This window comes from Panulirus ornatus, chromosome 52 (genome assembly GCF_036320965.1).
Source record: "Panulirus ornatus isolate Po-2019 chromosome 52, ASM3632096v1, whole genome shotgun sequence".
Lineage (NCBI taxonomy): Eukaryota > Metazoa > Arthropoda > Malacostraca > Decapoda > Palinuridae > Panulirus > Panulirus ornatus.
In genome coordinates, this window is record NC_092275.1 from 14064035 (window position 1) to 14077732 (window position 13698).

At 43.2% G+C, this 13698-nt stretch overlaps 1 protein-coding gene across 4 annotated transcripts in view; it reads left to right on the forward strand.

Moving 5' to 3' along the window:
• The window catches only part of LOC139765092 (irregular chiasm C-roughest protein-like), a 127000-nt gene that overhangs the window by 81283 nt on the left and 32019 nt on the right, over nt 1-13698 (forward strand). The gene's annotated exons all lie outside the window — the stretch shown is intronic.

Below are 13698 nucleotides of genomic sequence, written 5' to 3' on the forward strand. Positions count from 1 at the left end.
GAGCAAGGTTATTAGGTACAGTAGGGGTGAGGGTCAAGTCAATTGGGAGGTGAGTTTGAATGGAGAAAAACTGGAGGAAGTGAAGTGTTTTAGATATCTGGGAGTGGATCTGTCAGCGGATGGAACCATGGAAGCGGAAGTGGATCATAGGGTGGGGGAGGGGGCGAAAATTTTGGGAGCCTTGAAAAATGTGTGGAAGTCGAGAACATTATCTCGGAAATCAAAAATGGGTATGTTTGAGGGAATAGTGGTTCCAACAATGCTGTATGGTTGCGAGGCGTGGGCTATGGATAGAGATGTGCGCAGGAGGATGGATGTGCTGGAAATGAGATGTTTGAGGACAATGTGTGGTGTGAGGTGGTTTGATCGAGTAAGTAACGTAAGGGTAAGAGAGATGTGTGGAAATAAAAAGAGCGTGGTCGAGAGAGCAGAAGAGGGTGTTTTGAAATGGTTTGGGCACATGGAGAGAATGAGTGAGGAGAGATTGACCAAGAGGATATATGTGTCGGAGGTGGAGGGAACGAGGAGAAGAGGGAGACCAAATTGGAGGTGGAAAGATGGAGTGAAAAAGATTTTGTGTGATCGGGGCCTGAACATGCAGGAGGGTGAAAGGAGGGCAAGAAATAGAGTGAATTGGAGTCATGTGGTATACAGGGGTTGACGTGCTGTCAGTGGATTGAAGCAAGGCATGTGAAGCGTCTGGGGTAAACCATGGAAAGCTGTGTAGGTATGTATATTTGCGTGTCTGGACGTGTGTATGTACATGTGTATGGGGGGGGGGGGGGTTGGGCCATTTCTTTCGTCTGTTTCCTTGCGCTACCTCGCAAACGCGGGAGACAGCGACAAAGTATAAAAAAAAAAAAAAAAAAAAAAAATATATATATATATATATATATATATATATATATATACACACAAATAACTAGTGTATCCACTGACCCCAATGATACCGGGTCAGTGTGTGTTACGGGACGTGGCTCAGGAAGGTTCATAGTCTATAGCCTTAATACATAACTTTCTGCTTAATTTTCAAAGTTGAAGCCAGAGACTCACTGAGTACGAGAGCCTCGCGAGTTCTCTCCTCCCTCTGCTTCACCTCATCTCCGCCCTGAACCTGATGTGAGAGTAACCTCAGTTGGACACATCTCCGCCCTCAACCTGATGTGAGAGTTGTCTTCATACCTGCTTGGATGATCGCAGGAAACAATGTTCAGCCACTAACGACCAGTTCCCTCTGGTGGTGTCTTCGCCGTGTTACTACCACACCGAGTTGTAGAGTAGGCTGGAGTTTGCTGCACGGCCACCAGGAAGTTGACATGTCAGCGGGTTGGGATGTAGTCTGGAGGAGCAGAGCATTTTATGAAAGAGAATTCCTTGAATGAGTCTCGATCCTCTAACGGTCAAAGTTACAAAGTTGTACGTACGTCGCTCACCGTTAATGAGATAACAGACGACTATCACTTTTTCACCCCACAGTTTCTCAACAATGTTGCTCTGACTCAAGTCCATCATTTTCCTGTGGTTGACCCCCACCTCCTGCAGGGGCGGCTCCTGGTGGTAAGAAAGGAAGTCTCCACGTCGTAGTGTGGAAACCGTCTTAACTTTCATGAGTAAGTCACCGCCTGACAGTTTTCTAACTCGTTCAGCAGTCTTGGCATGTCCATCGATGACCATCACTATCATGGGTAGATTGAGAGAAGTGAGGAGACTTGAGTCAACTGAGCTTAAAGACGTATTCAGAACTTGTCGGCTGACGCAATCACAGTACCTGAGGTGGGCAGTGGAGGGTTGAGCATCAGTCATGGTGGGGTGGAATACTCGCTACCCGACATTACGCCTCGTCAAAATGATATTCGTATTCCCGTACAGCGTGTGATGATGACCTGGCAAGTAATAGGTCTGATGTACTTATAAGGTTGAACGGCCGTAGGTTGTAGGTCCATGTGAGATAGATAGGAAACACAACCAGGTAGAGAACGTTAACTTGATAGCCACTATACTAATGTTAGCTCACTACGTCATCCTCACGAACACTAGACACTCAGACGGGAACACCCGTGTGTGTGTGTGTGTGTGTGTGTGTGTGTGCGTGTGTAGACTCAAGGTAACCCATCCAATACACCGAAAACGTGAAAAACTGCGACATTTACTTTCATTTATGCAGACTTGCTGGAAACTCCGTAAGCAGACATCAAGTCTGAGTAACGAGGCTGGCTTAATCAGCAGCATTTGCATACTGAAGTGTGTTCATACGTACGGAACGCAACATGTAAGTGCACTGTATAGTGAAAATGGAATTCGTTGGTGAGAGTGGTAACTTATGATGTTACAAGAGCCATAGGAACTGCACACTTCATAAGTACAGGTTAGATGTTTTGAATATGTTAACATCATTGACTTCAGAACGTAATGGTTGGTAAGGAAGAGTTCTTTAAACAGAATTTTCTATGACAAATATGATCTCTTTACATATGACAGTGTCAAGACAGCTATGTTCCTTCTTCATATCATAGTGCTCAGTTCATAACGATTAACTTTTAAGACAATAAGTTTACAGAAAACGAAGCAGCAGCCCATCATCTGATCATCTTAATGTTTACCTTTATTCTGAGACGTTTATGACTGCATTACAATACATCCTGTACGACCAAGATCATTGTAGAGATGTTTTAGCATACAGTAAGCCTGGCTTCAGAGCTAGGGATCCTAAGGTATCCAACTTTTGATAATGCAAATCTTTTCAAGAATTAACATAGAAATGTCCTGGCCATTTTGTTTAGAAATTCCTTTTTCAAAGGAATTGTTAAGAAAAAGATCCTCATTTTTCTTGTCTAATGCTTAATAATGAGAAAATTTCTTTGTGGGAGCAAGGCCTTGAGTAATGAAGGAAAAATGAAAGAAAAAGAAAAGAGAATATTCTGGCTAAGGTTGAAAAAGGTTCTATGATAAAAGTAAAGAGAAGGAACGTAGGTGTGTGGGGGGATAGGGTAAGTAAAACAATATTGATCGAGGAACAAATGTGGTTCAATTAGATCCATTCTATAATGTTTATAAGTCTAAGAATATATTCGTTAATAAAATCGATGTCATTATAACAGCCCAATTAGTCAGCGCCACCTAATTATTGAAACTAGGTCAAGACGTCTGCCCCACTCCATATTGGATTCTGTAAACATGTTATAGTTCGTGAACTGACACATGTTGTAGTTCGTGCACTGACACATGTTATAGTTCGTGCACTGACACATGTTGTAGTTCGCGCACTGACACATGTTATAGTTCGTGCACTGGCACATAGTTCGTGCACTGAAACTTGAAATCATGTACTGAAGGACCTAGAATTTTTCCCCCTAAAATTATAAAGTAATATGCGTTCATTATCTTTTATTATAATGTTTTTATATTCTAAAAAAGAGAGCTATCAAATACTTGCAAGACGTTGGTAATCAAGACTAGATCACCTAAACAAATCCTTACAAGAGACATTGGAAAGATTGATGACCTGGAATACTACCATCAGTCTTGGCGTCTTTGATAATCAAGAGAGATATCGTCTATGATGCCACTGTAACATCAGTCAAATGACGGATAGAAAGAAGAACACAAGAAAATGGATCTTAAATGTATATATCTTTTTTGCTTTGACATTGGCAAGCAATACGTCTACAGGCTTTGATACTTGATCTTACTAATGGGATCTAAGTGCGCGCTGGCTGTGAGTGTATAACTCATCATATGTCCCCAGGATCCCTTTCACGGGACTCCTGCACCTTCAATGTTACGTTCAGTAGCAGGGAAGTGTAACTCCTTTGGGGTAAGAATTTTTTCGATTGGAATGTACTCCTCAAGTCCACTGACAATGAATCAACATCGGCAGAGTGACTATGTAATCATATTGTAACCACGAGCAGGCAGAGACCAGCGTGTGTGTGTGTGTGTGTGTGTGTGTGTGTGTGTGTGTGTGGTCTCTGGCATATTTCCTCTAGTTTTCAATGAACCTGGAGCATAAGGTGTGAATTTCTTGGATTGGTATTCATCCTTGATTTACTCCTTAATTTCCTCAAACAAATAGTGTCAGTGATACGTTGGTAGCAGGTCATAAACACCTTTAATTTCCTGGTCTATGTGCTTCAGAATCCATTAGCAAGAGTGATTATCTGAGGTGTAACTCCGGCCCCGGTATCTATAATAAGAAAGCTGAGCGGGACGTATGATGGGATTTTATGGTAAAACAAAGTTTTGAAATATGTCGAGCAAAGAAGTAGTGGTTCAAAGTATTTTAGAACCATCATTTTTTTTTTTTTTAACTAGAATTAGCTGTTGAAGGAGTTTTTCACTTGATTCTATTTTTCGCATCCTAATAAACATGCAGATGTTGTATAAGTAGCCAGGAATTGACATGTTTAATTGGACTAATCATCTCAAGGTTGATTAGAGAAACTAGTTACTTAAAATCGTTTTTGTGGCCTAATTATCTTTCGTAAACATTATAGATAGTCGTCTTCAAGCGGATCTGCAGTACATCAAGATTTTCAGCTAAATCTAACAAAATCAGGTAAGAATTTGTTTGACTGTCTCTCTGAAACTTAACGTCACATCTATCTGAAGAATTATGGATGGCTCTGCGCTCGTGAAGGATCCATTTATATTCGTGGGAGCTTAGCGAAGCTGGAGCATCAGAGGTGCAGCCCCAGACCGCCGGAGATTTATACATGATAACAAGATTGTCTTGCTTCTGCAGGGCACGGCTGCACCACATTCTGTATTCACATATCATCGCTACATGACATTTCCACCTGTATTGCCTTGACATGTTATCCCATCCGGTCTCTTTTAAGTCATTGACAACTATTTTCCAAATCAGATTTAGTAAACCTAAGGATACGTATATATATATATATATATATATATATATATATATATATATATATATATATATATATATATATATATATATATATATATATATATATATATATATATATATCACTGAAGAAGTCATTAATAGCAGATATGTTTATGTTTTCACTGCTGCCTTTGTTTAGGTGTGTGGCTGGAAAGTGCCAGCAGTTTTTGACCTTTCGGTGATCATCTGAACTCTGGGTGTGAAGCCTGACCTCTCATATGCTGCTCTTTAGATGCTGGAAAAAGAAAACAAGAATCATAGGAGACTTAAGGAGAATATATTTCACTGAAAGACAATATTTCAGGGAAGAAGTGGTGTTATGTGGTGACACAAGTGATGATGTGTGATGTCACGCATTACTGTCTGATGTTCGCTGATGTTGTAATCCAGAACATATGATGTATCTTAGACAACATGATGAGTACATCATGAATGAGTACATCAGCTCAATCTACACACACAGCACAATACAGAACGTCTTTGATAACGCACTGACATGTCGTGCATCAGTTGATAACTGATTCGTACACCGTGCACAGATGGCTCTCTAACCATCGTGCACGGGAGGTTATACATCGTGGATGGATGAAGACTCACTGTACAAGTCTTCATGTGTGAGTTTTCTTGTGTGAGGATCATAACCCGTGGTGGTCGTCGCCTCCCCCCAAGCAGGAGGAGACTCACCACTTGGGGGGTTGTCGTAGATTCAGTTTGTGTTCAGCAGATGCACCGCCGCCCGACCTCAAGATAATGGCCCACGGAGACCTTCCCAACCCTTGTTTATTTATTCAACCAACGTCAGCGGCCGCCCTGCTGGCCAATACTGGATTTCTACTTGGTTGAAAAGAGAGAATTGTGGATCTTTTAGTACCTACTGAATGATGAAAGCCTTATTGGATATCACTTTACTGGCCAGGTATTGTAGGTGTTTACAGGCTGAAAGACTCAATATATGATTAGTCTCGACGTACGATTATTCTCAACATATGATTAATCAAGTTCTACGTCTTGTGCAAGAGAACGAAAAACTTTTATCTCATATAACACACTCTGGACCTCCACGACGCGTCGGGCTGTATGAGTTACAATACCGAAAACCTTACTAAGAATTCAGAGGACCCAGTTAGCATAGATCTGCTACCACACAAAGGGGAAATGACTTAAACTATGACCCAGCTCCCTCTGCTGTGCACTGCAGCACCCTAATTGCCATGCAATTCTCACCTGCCGTATCTTCTGACATCGACCACAACCCTCGGCTGCTCGCGACCACTGTGTCGATGAGGATTTTGTCGGCAACAGTTGGATGTCTTCCGCCAAACCTGATGGCTATTGTTACTAGGAAGCTTGGGTGCTCCGTCCTCAGGTGGGCTAGCCATACCCTCCGTTCATCAGTGGGTTTGCCATACCCTCCGTCTGTCACTGGGCTAGCCAGACCCTCCTCCGTCTGTCACTGCGCTAGCCAGACCCTCCTCCGTCTGTCACTGGGCTAGCCAGACCCTCCTCCGTCTGTCGGTCAGCTCCACAATACACCCTCGTTCCCTTCACAAAAGGTGCGTATTTTCTTGAACAGTTTCTCCTCAGTGTTGGTAATTCATGGTTCTGAAATTGTACAGATCCAAAACTTCTAAACTAAGGCAGTTTGGCGTCTTAAAGCCTAAATTTTCGAGGACACAAACTCGTGCCACGAATACTCTAACACCAAGCGCCAAGTTGGGGGAAAAAATTACACCAACTTCTGCCTTAATACGCACCGAGCATGCCAAGAAGCCCGCAAAACAATCGCTATATATTGTGGTGGTCACTGACATGGGGGGGGGGGGCCTCTGGCTGCAGACCCCTCCTACCGACACTGATGTAAAGCAGCCTTCAGGTGGAGACTCTCTCTGCAGGACGAGGTTTATATATATATATATATATATATATATATATATATATGGAGAAAAACTGGAGGAAGTGAAGTGTTTTAGATATCTGGGAGTGGATCTGTCAGCGGATGGAACCATGGAAGCGGAAGTGGATCATAGGGTGGGGGAAATTTTGGGAGCCTTGAAAAATGTGTGGAAGTCGAGAACATTATCTCGGAAAGCAAAAATGGGTATGTTTGAGGGAATAGTGGTTCCAACAATGCTGTATGGTTGCGAGGCGTGGGCTATGGATAGAGATGTGCGCAGGAGGATGGATGTGCTGGAAATGAGATGTTTGAGGACAATGTGTGGTGTGAGGTGGTTTGATCGAGTAAGTAACGTAAGGGTAAGAGAGATGTGTGGAAATAAAAAGAGCGTGGTCGAGAGAGCAGAAGAGGGTGTTTTGAAATGGTTTGGGCACATGGAGAGAATGAGTGAGGAGAGATTGACCAAGAGGATATATGTGTCGGAGGTGGAGGGAACGAGGAGAAGAGGGAGACCAAATTGGAGGTGGAAAGATGGAGTGAAAAAGATTTTGTGTGATCGGGGCCTGAACATGCAGGAGGGTGAAAGGAGGGCAAGAAATAGAGTGAATTGGAGTCATGTGGTATACAGGGGTTGACGTGCTGTCAGTGGATTGAAGCAAGGCATGTGAAGCGTCTGGGGTAAACCATGGAAAGCTGTGTAGGTATGTATATTTGCGTGTGTGGACGTGTGTATGTACATGTGTATGGGGGGGGGGGGGGGGGTTGGGCCATTTCTTTCGTCTGTTTCCTTGCGCTACCTCGCAAACGCGGGAGACAGCGACAAAGTATAAAAAAAAAAAAAAAAAAAAAAAAAATATATATATATATATACGCAGAGGTTGGAGTAGAGATTTAGATTTAATCCTAGCGTTTCTTCAACGAGGACACCATCAGCTGACTGACATAAACATTGAACGGTAAACAGAGCAGATTCATCCATCAGGCAGTGTGGCCAGGGTCACGGGGTATCCTTACTGGCAACGCTGCAGATCCAGCCTCGGCCCTGTTGTAGAGACAGAGAAATGATAGTCCTAATTTCTCATCATTGCAATTTCATCGTATCAGACGGTTATCAAGACGCCACATATAGTCCCGAGAAACCTTATTCCTTTTTAGAATAATCTTCGTCTGAAGCAGAGTTTAAGATATCGAGAAGATCTAAAACGAGAATGCAAGTTTTCGTCGAAATAAACATAGGAAAATATTCTGTGCTTGTATTTCTCAAAAGTAGGAGCAGAAGGAGCTGCAGAAAGAGGGGTCGCAAGTAGACCTGGGGTTACTGGGACGACAGATCACGACCAGACACGACCCATCCCAAGTCACATCGGCTTCCACCCATCATCACGCATCGTTTGAAAGCCACCATCACCACCCGTGTGGCCGAGTTCGCCTGTCACACGTTACCTGTCAGGCATGTATGGTCCTCACAGCGGAGGGTAACGACGGGGCTCTGACGAGGACCCGTCCAGACCTAAGGTGAGGAAGTGAACGGTCTTACCACCGCTGGACAGGTGTTCATCCTACATTAGCATTAGTAAACCCGTTTACAAGAGGGTTGAGTCTCTATATAATGCCAACTCAACTGAATGTTAAGAGACGAGGATTACGGTCACCTGGTATGGGTGACCGTAATCTAAAAGTGTCTTTGATACGAATGATTTCACACGTTGCTCTACTACTCCTGAGATTGCCTTTGACGAACGTCCCAGACAGAACGGTTTTACGCGGTTCATTTTGTGCAACTACTCACACAAGGAGTCTCACAACTGAATGATTCAGCAGGTGATTAAATATGTGAGAACAGTGGGGCTCTCACTCCGCTGGTGTCATGATCTGTCTGTAGCGATACGTTCTCGAGACAGCATTGCTCACACGTTGCAATATCTGATCCGAGGGCCGACCAGGCGAAGCAGGTTCAGTGATACACGACGCTGTTCAGCGTACGGCCAATCCTGAAACACATAATTCTAGGCATTCTGAAGTCACTACGTTAACTGTCAGACACAGACGGACAAACAAGCAGCTTACCATACCATGCATACATTTCTTGAAATAGTAAACAAACACAACTGTTGAATAAATAAACTTATTCTGTAATGAGATAGATAGAGAGAGAGAGAGAGAGAGAGAGAGAGAGAGAGAGAGAGAGAGAGAGAGAGAGAGAGAGAGAGAGAGAGAGAGAGAGAGAGAGAGAGAGAGGTGAAGAAAGGGTAAGTGAGGGAGATAATGTTCAACAGACAGTGACGACAGCGAGACACAGTCTGGGAGCTGTGTCTCGTGGTGACCTGCTGAGACACAGACTGAGAGCTGTGTCTCGTGGTGACCTGCTGAGACACAGACTGAGAGCTGTGTCTCGTGATGACCTGCTGAGACACAGACTGAGAGCTGTGTCTCGTGGTGACCTGCTGAGACACAGACTGAGAGCTGTGTCTCGTGATGACCTGCTGAGACACAGACTGAGAGCTGTGTCTCGTGGTGACCTGCTGAGACACAGACTGAGAGCTGTGTCTCGTGGTGACCTGCTGAGACATACAAGGATCGTTAGCGCCATATCAGCTGAACAACAAATCTATTTTGATGATGGCATTTTCAGGAGAGGAGCAGATCATTCTTCCACGTCAAGAATATAACGATGACAAAAATTGTTCCGTGTCTCTCTTATGTCCGGATGAATAATAACGATTCTTGTCGGATAAAGCGGCCTTGATCTTATTGATATCCGCACTTGAGTAAATCTTAAAGTTTTCTCTGCGGGGAACAAAACATCCACAAATCTCTGTTTCCAGCCCAGTGGAAATCCAGTGGAGTATGTGGCCAGCAGGGCGGCCGCTGACGCTGCCTGAATAAGTAAACAAGGGACGGAAGGTCTCCCCAGGCCATTATCCTGGGGTCGGGCGGCGGTGCATCTGCTGAAGAGGAACTGAATCCGGGATAACCCACAGCCATGCTCACTGGGCGAGCCTGATCTGTGTCCTCTCGTCCCCAGCAGACAACAGCAGCACAATGGGAGTTAAAACTGAAGTGTTTTGCAGAATCTGTATGAATGTTTGTGTCCGTGGAACCAGAGTAAGGATACGAGAGTCACCAAGTGCTATCTACGTAAGACTGATTGACCTCCTAGCTAATGCATATCAAGAAACTTAAGACAGTGAACCAGTCGTCTGAATGTAGAGTGTCACACGTGAGGTTTGTAGGACTGTGATCAGTGAGAGATACGAAATGAATTCTGACACGAAGAAATTTCTGTCGTGAATTATATTAGAACAACGTCAGTTTCCAGAACGAGACTTAAAGTGTTAAAATGATTCAGATGGATAATTCTTAAGAAAGAAATAGTAACATGATTGGAAGGAATAAGGGCTCATAACGTTAGAGGTAAGGGAGGAGTTGACGTAGTCATAGAAGATGTGAAGGAGCTAAGGGAATAATGGAGGTGTGAGGAAGGCCAGTGTGCCACAGGAGAGGCTGGACCTGACGGGGAATTGATGCAGACGACTGACATAACAAGAGACATTGAAGACGATGAGATGGCTCGAGTGCAGGGGAGGGCCGGCCATAGCAAAGGGGAAAGCCAACGGATGACACTGCGAATGGTGGGTGGAGGGCGAGGGAGGAAAGCAATCACACCTGACTCCCTCTTCCTTTTGGGAGGAAAGGGCATATCTACCTACCTATCTATCTATCTATCTATCTATATATATATATATATATATATATATATATATATATATATATATATATATATATATATATATATATATATATATATATGAAATTTTTTGAAAGCGTACTTGAAAATGGGGCTCTAAAGTTTTAATGGTGTTTCTGTTTCGCTTCTCAGTTATGTAGACGTGAGGAGGATGATGGTGGGAGAGGAAGGAGGAGGATGGGGGAGGGGGAGAAGGATGAGGGTGGGAGAAGGAGGAGGATGATAGTGGGAGAGGGCGGAAGATGGATGGCTGGCAGTGCATACCTATAAGGAGCCACCAGAGGACTGGGACCAACACGCACTTCTTCCACGACGCTGGTGTTGTCTGCAGCTACACACACAGCGAGGCTGCCATACTGGATCTCATCTAAGAATCTTTATAGCCATTCATCTGGAGTACATCTCAATATGTCTGTCTTTTTTCCAAGCTTACTTCTATATTATTAGTCACAGTGTTAAAGAGCCCCCTCGTCACTTTCCTCTTGCTTGCTCTCATACATCTTAGCACCGGATCTTCTGCTGTGTTCCTGGGGATCCTGGAGGCAGACTTAATTAATTTCTTCCAAGTTGTGAAGGTTTTAGACGAGACACGTCTTCTTTAATTCCTTCAATCTATTGCCATGCAAAATCTATCATGTCTTTCTTTTCTGTCTAAACTGTAGAAGTTGAAGTTCTATTAACCTCTTATGTTCTATTCCCTCGATATTGTTGTTTAAAGGTGTTCGTGAGTATTTCTAAGTCTTTAACTTTGTCATTTAGATTTTTTTTTTTGGTCTATAGTAAGATGTAACCAATGAGGTGGCCAACCTTTACTCGACTGTATCATTCATATATATCTTCACTCAGTTCCATTACGTTCCTCTCTGACTCTATACCATATCCTGAAACAGTTTTCCTGCTCTTACTGGCTCGTTGACAGAACACCAGGCTACGATTTCTTTTACTTAACTGTTTATGGCAGATGAAATTAGTAATGACCAGCTTGTAGATAAACACTGTCCTGCGGAGCCGCTCATATAATACCTGCCTCTCCAAACATAGTTCTGTCTATAGATACTTTGCATTTTCTGTTTGTTAAAATCCTGTGATCCATCTCCCTAGCTTCTCTTTTATGTTCTGTTTCGTTTCTTTATCTAATAAACCCCTGCATCTTACCTCATCATACGCCTTAGTATATGTTGTCATTGAAAGTAACGCGTCAACAATGCGTGTTTGTTTACCAATCGCGTCGCAGCTACGTCTCATCCTTGTATATCAACTGTTCTACGTTTTCCATCTCATTCTTGTATCTCCCCTGACGATGTGATCATAACACGAAAGTGCACTTGGGAACTTGCCGTGTTTCATTTTCCTCGTGGTTTTATGCATATACTAGATCACGCACACCACTGACATCTTGCAATACATACAAACACACACACACATACATTTGTATATATATATATATATATATATATATATATATATATATATATATATATATATATATATATATATATATATATATATATATATAATGTTGCTCTGTCAATAATGTAAAAGTGACCATTGTCTTAAGCAGTAAGAGGAGGCTGAGAGAACGATAAATGATATAAGAATAAGTATGTTGAGGAGAGAGTGAGAGGCGCAGTTTATCTGACTGAAGATAAACACATACTGGAGGACATTATTCCGGGGCTTGTGTTCGTACTGGTTTTTGGGTTTGTGTTTAATGTGGCGGGAGCAGGAGGGAGGAGAATCGTCAACCACCTTTACGACACATCATATTTCTCCGTGAAAAGTCATTACACACAATTTGTGACTGTGGCTCTATGTGGCGCCTGCTATGTGGCATGAAGTGCAACCATACGGTATGTGGTGTCACCATGTGGCATGTGGTGTCACCATGTGGCATGTGGTGTCACCATGTGGCATGTGGTGTCACCATGTGGCATGCGGTGTCAGCGTGTGACGTAAAGTACCACGGTACTATCTCCTTGGAGCGACATTCTTCTCGTACAGAGTAATTCCCACTTTTTCTTTCTTTCATCAAAGCGATCCTTTCAGAGACCCAGTGTGCTGCAGGTCGAGTCCCCTGGTTAACACCAGTGCTGGTGAACTTTACTGGGCCTGAGAGATCACCGCTGCTTGTGTCACATCATAGATATCTTGATGAAGGAATTCGTCTGAGCATCTGAGATATCCACGCGTTGTTTCATATCCTATCACTTATATATGAAGTATGATACTTATTGGTGTAAAGTTAGTCATAATGATTGTCTCATGCATAAGGTCGGGTCAGAACGGTCAAAACCTAAGAAAAAGGATTGACTATAATCGCCAAAGATTCAAAATAATGGCTTTCAGGTAAAACAGGAAACGATGGATGAAATGCTGACATCTTAGGTACTTCAAGATGTATGACGGATCAAGATACAACTATGTAATGTATATGGTAGTTTCCTCCGGGGCACAATGCCCTGGTATCATCACTACGTTGCGTAGGGTTAAGAAAAGTATCCCAACACGTTTTCTGCATACGATTCTGACATTTTGTTGTTGCACTTAGAATCTGCAGGTGTCGACCCGACACGAACATGTCGTGTGACGGCCCCCATCACTGTGTGACGCACTGCACCACGAGAGGAGGCTGAATAATATATATATAAAAAGGAAACATTTCTCTTTGCTACACTGATCCTTAATAACGATAGGTGACCCTGAGGACGGCAGGTGCCGGAGACGTTTTCTCTCATGACGTCAACTTGTTCTTTGTTAAATGGAAGTTTACTGTGTCCTCTGCTTATGTACGATTACCGCAGCTGAACGTGGTGACCATATCTGTCAAGTGTGTCAGGGTATACACGTAAGAGGACTGGATCAGGAAAGGTAATAGAGAGAAACAGTTACAGAATCTCATCCGTGATGCTTGAAGCTCAGCACTAACCAAGTGAAGAGATGTGTCAGCGATGTTTCTGAGGAGCTGACGAAGAGAAGTTTGAGGTTATTGTTATACAGGGGCGATCAGGAAGCAAGTAGGTACCATGGGTAATGACTTCACACACACACACACACACACACACACACACACACACACACACACACCACACACCAACCTTGCTGGGTACTGTAGTCAACGTGACCCTCGGTGATAACGTTGGGGTTGGGGAG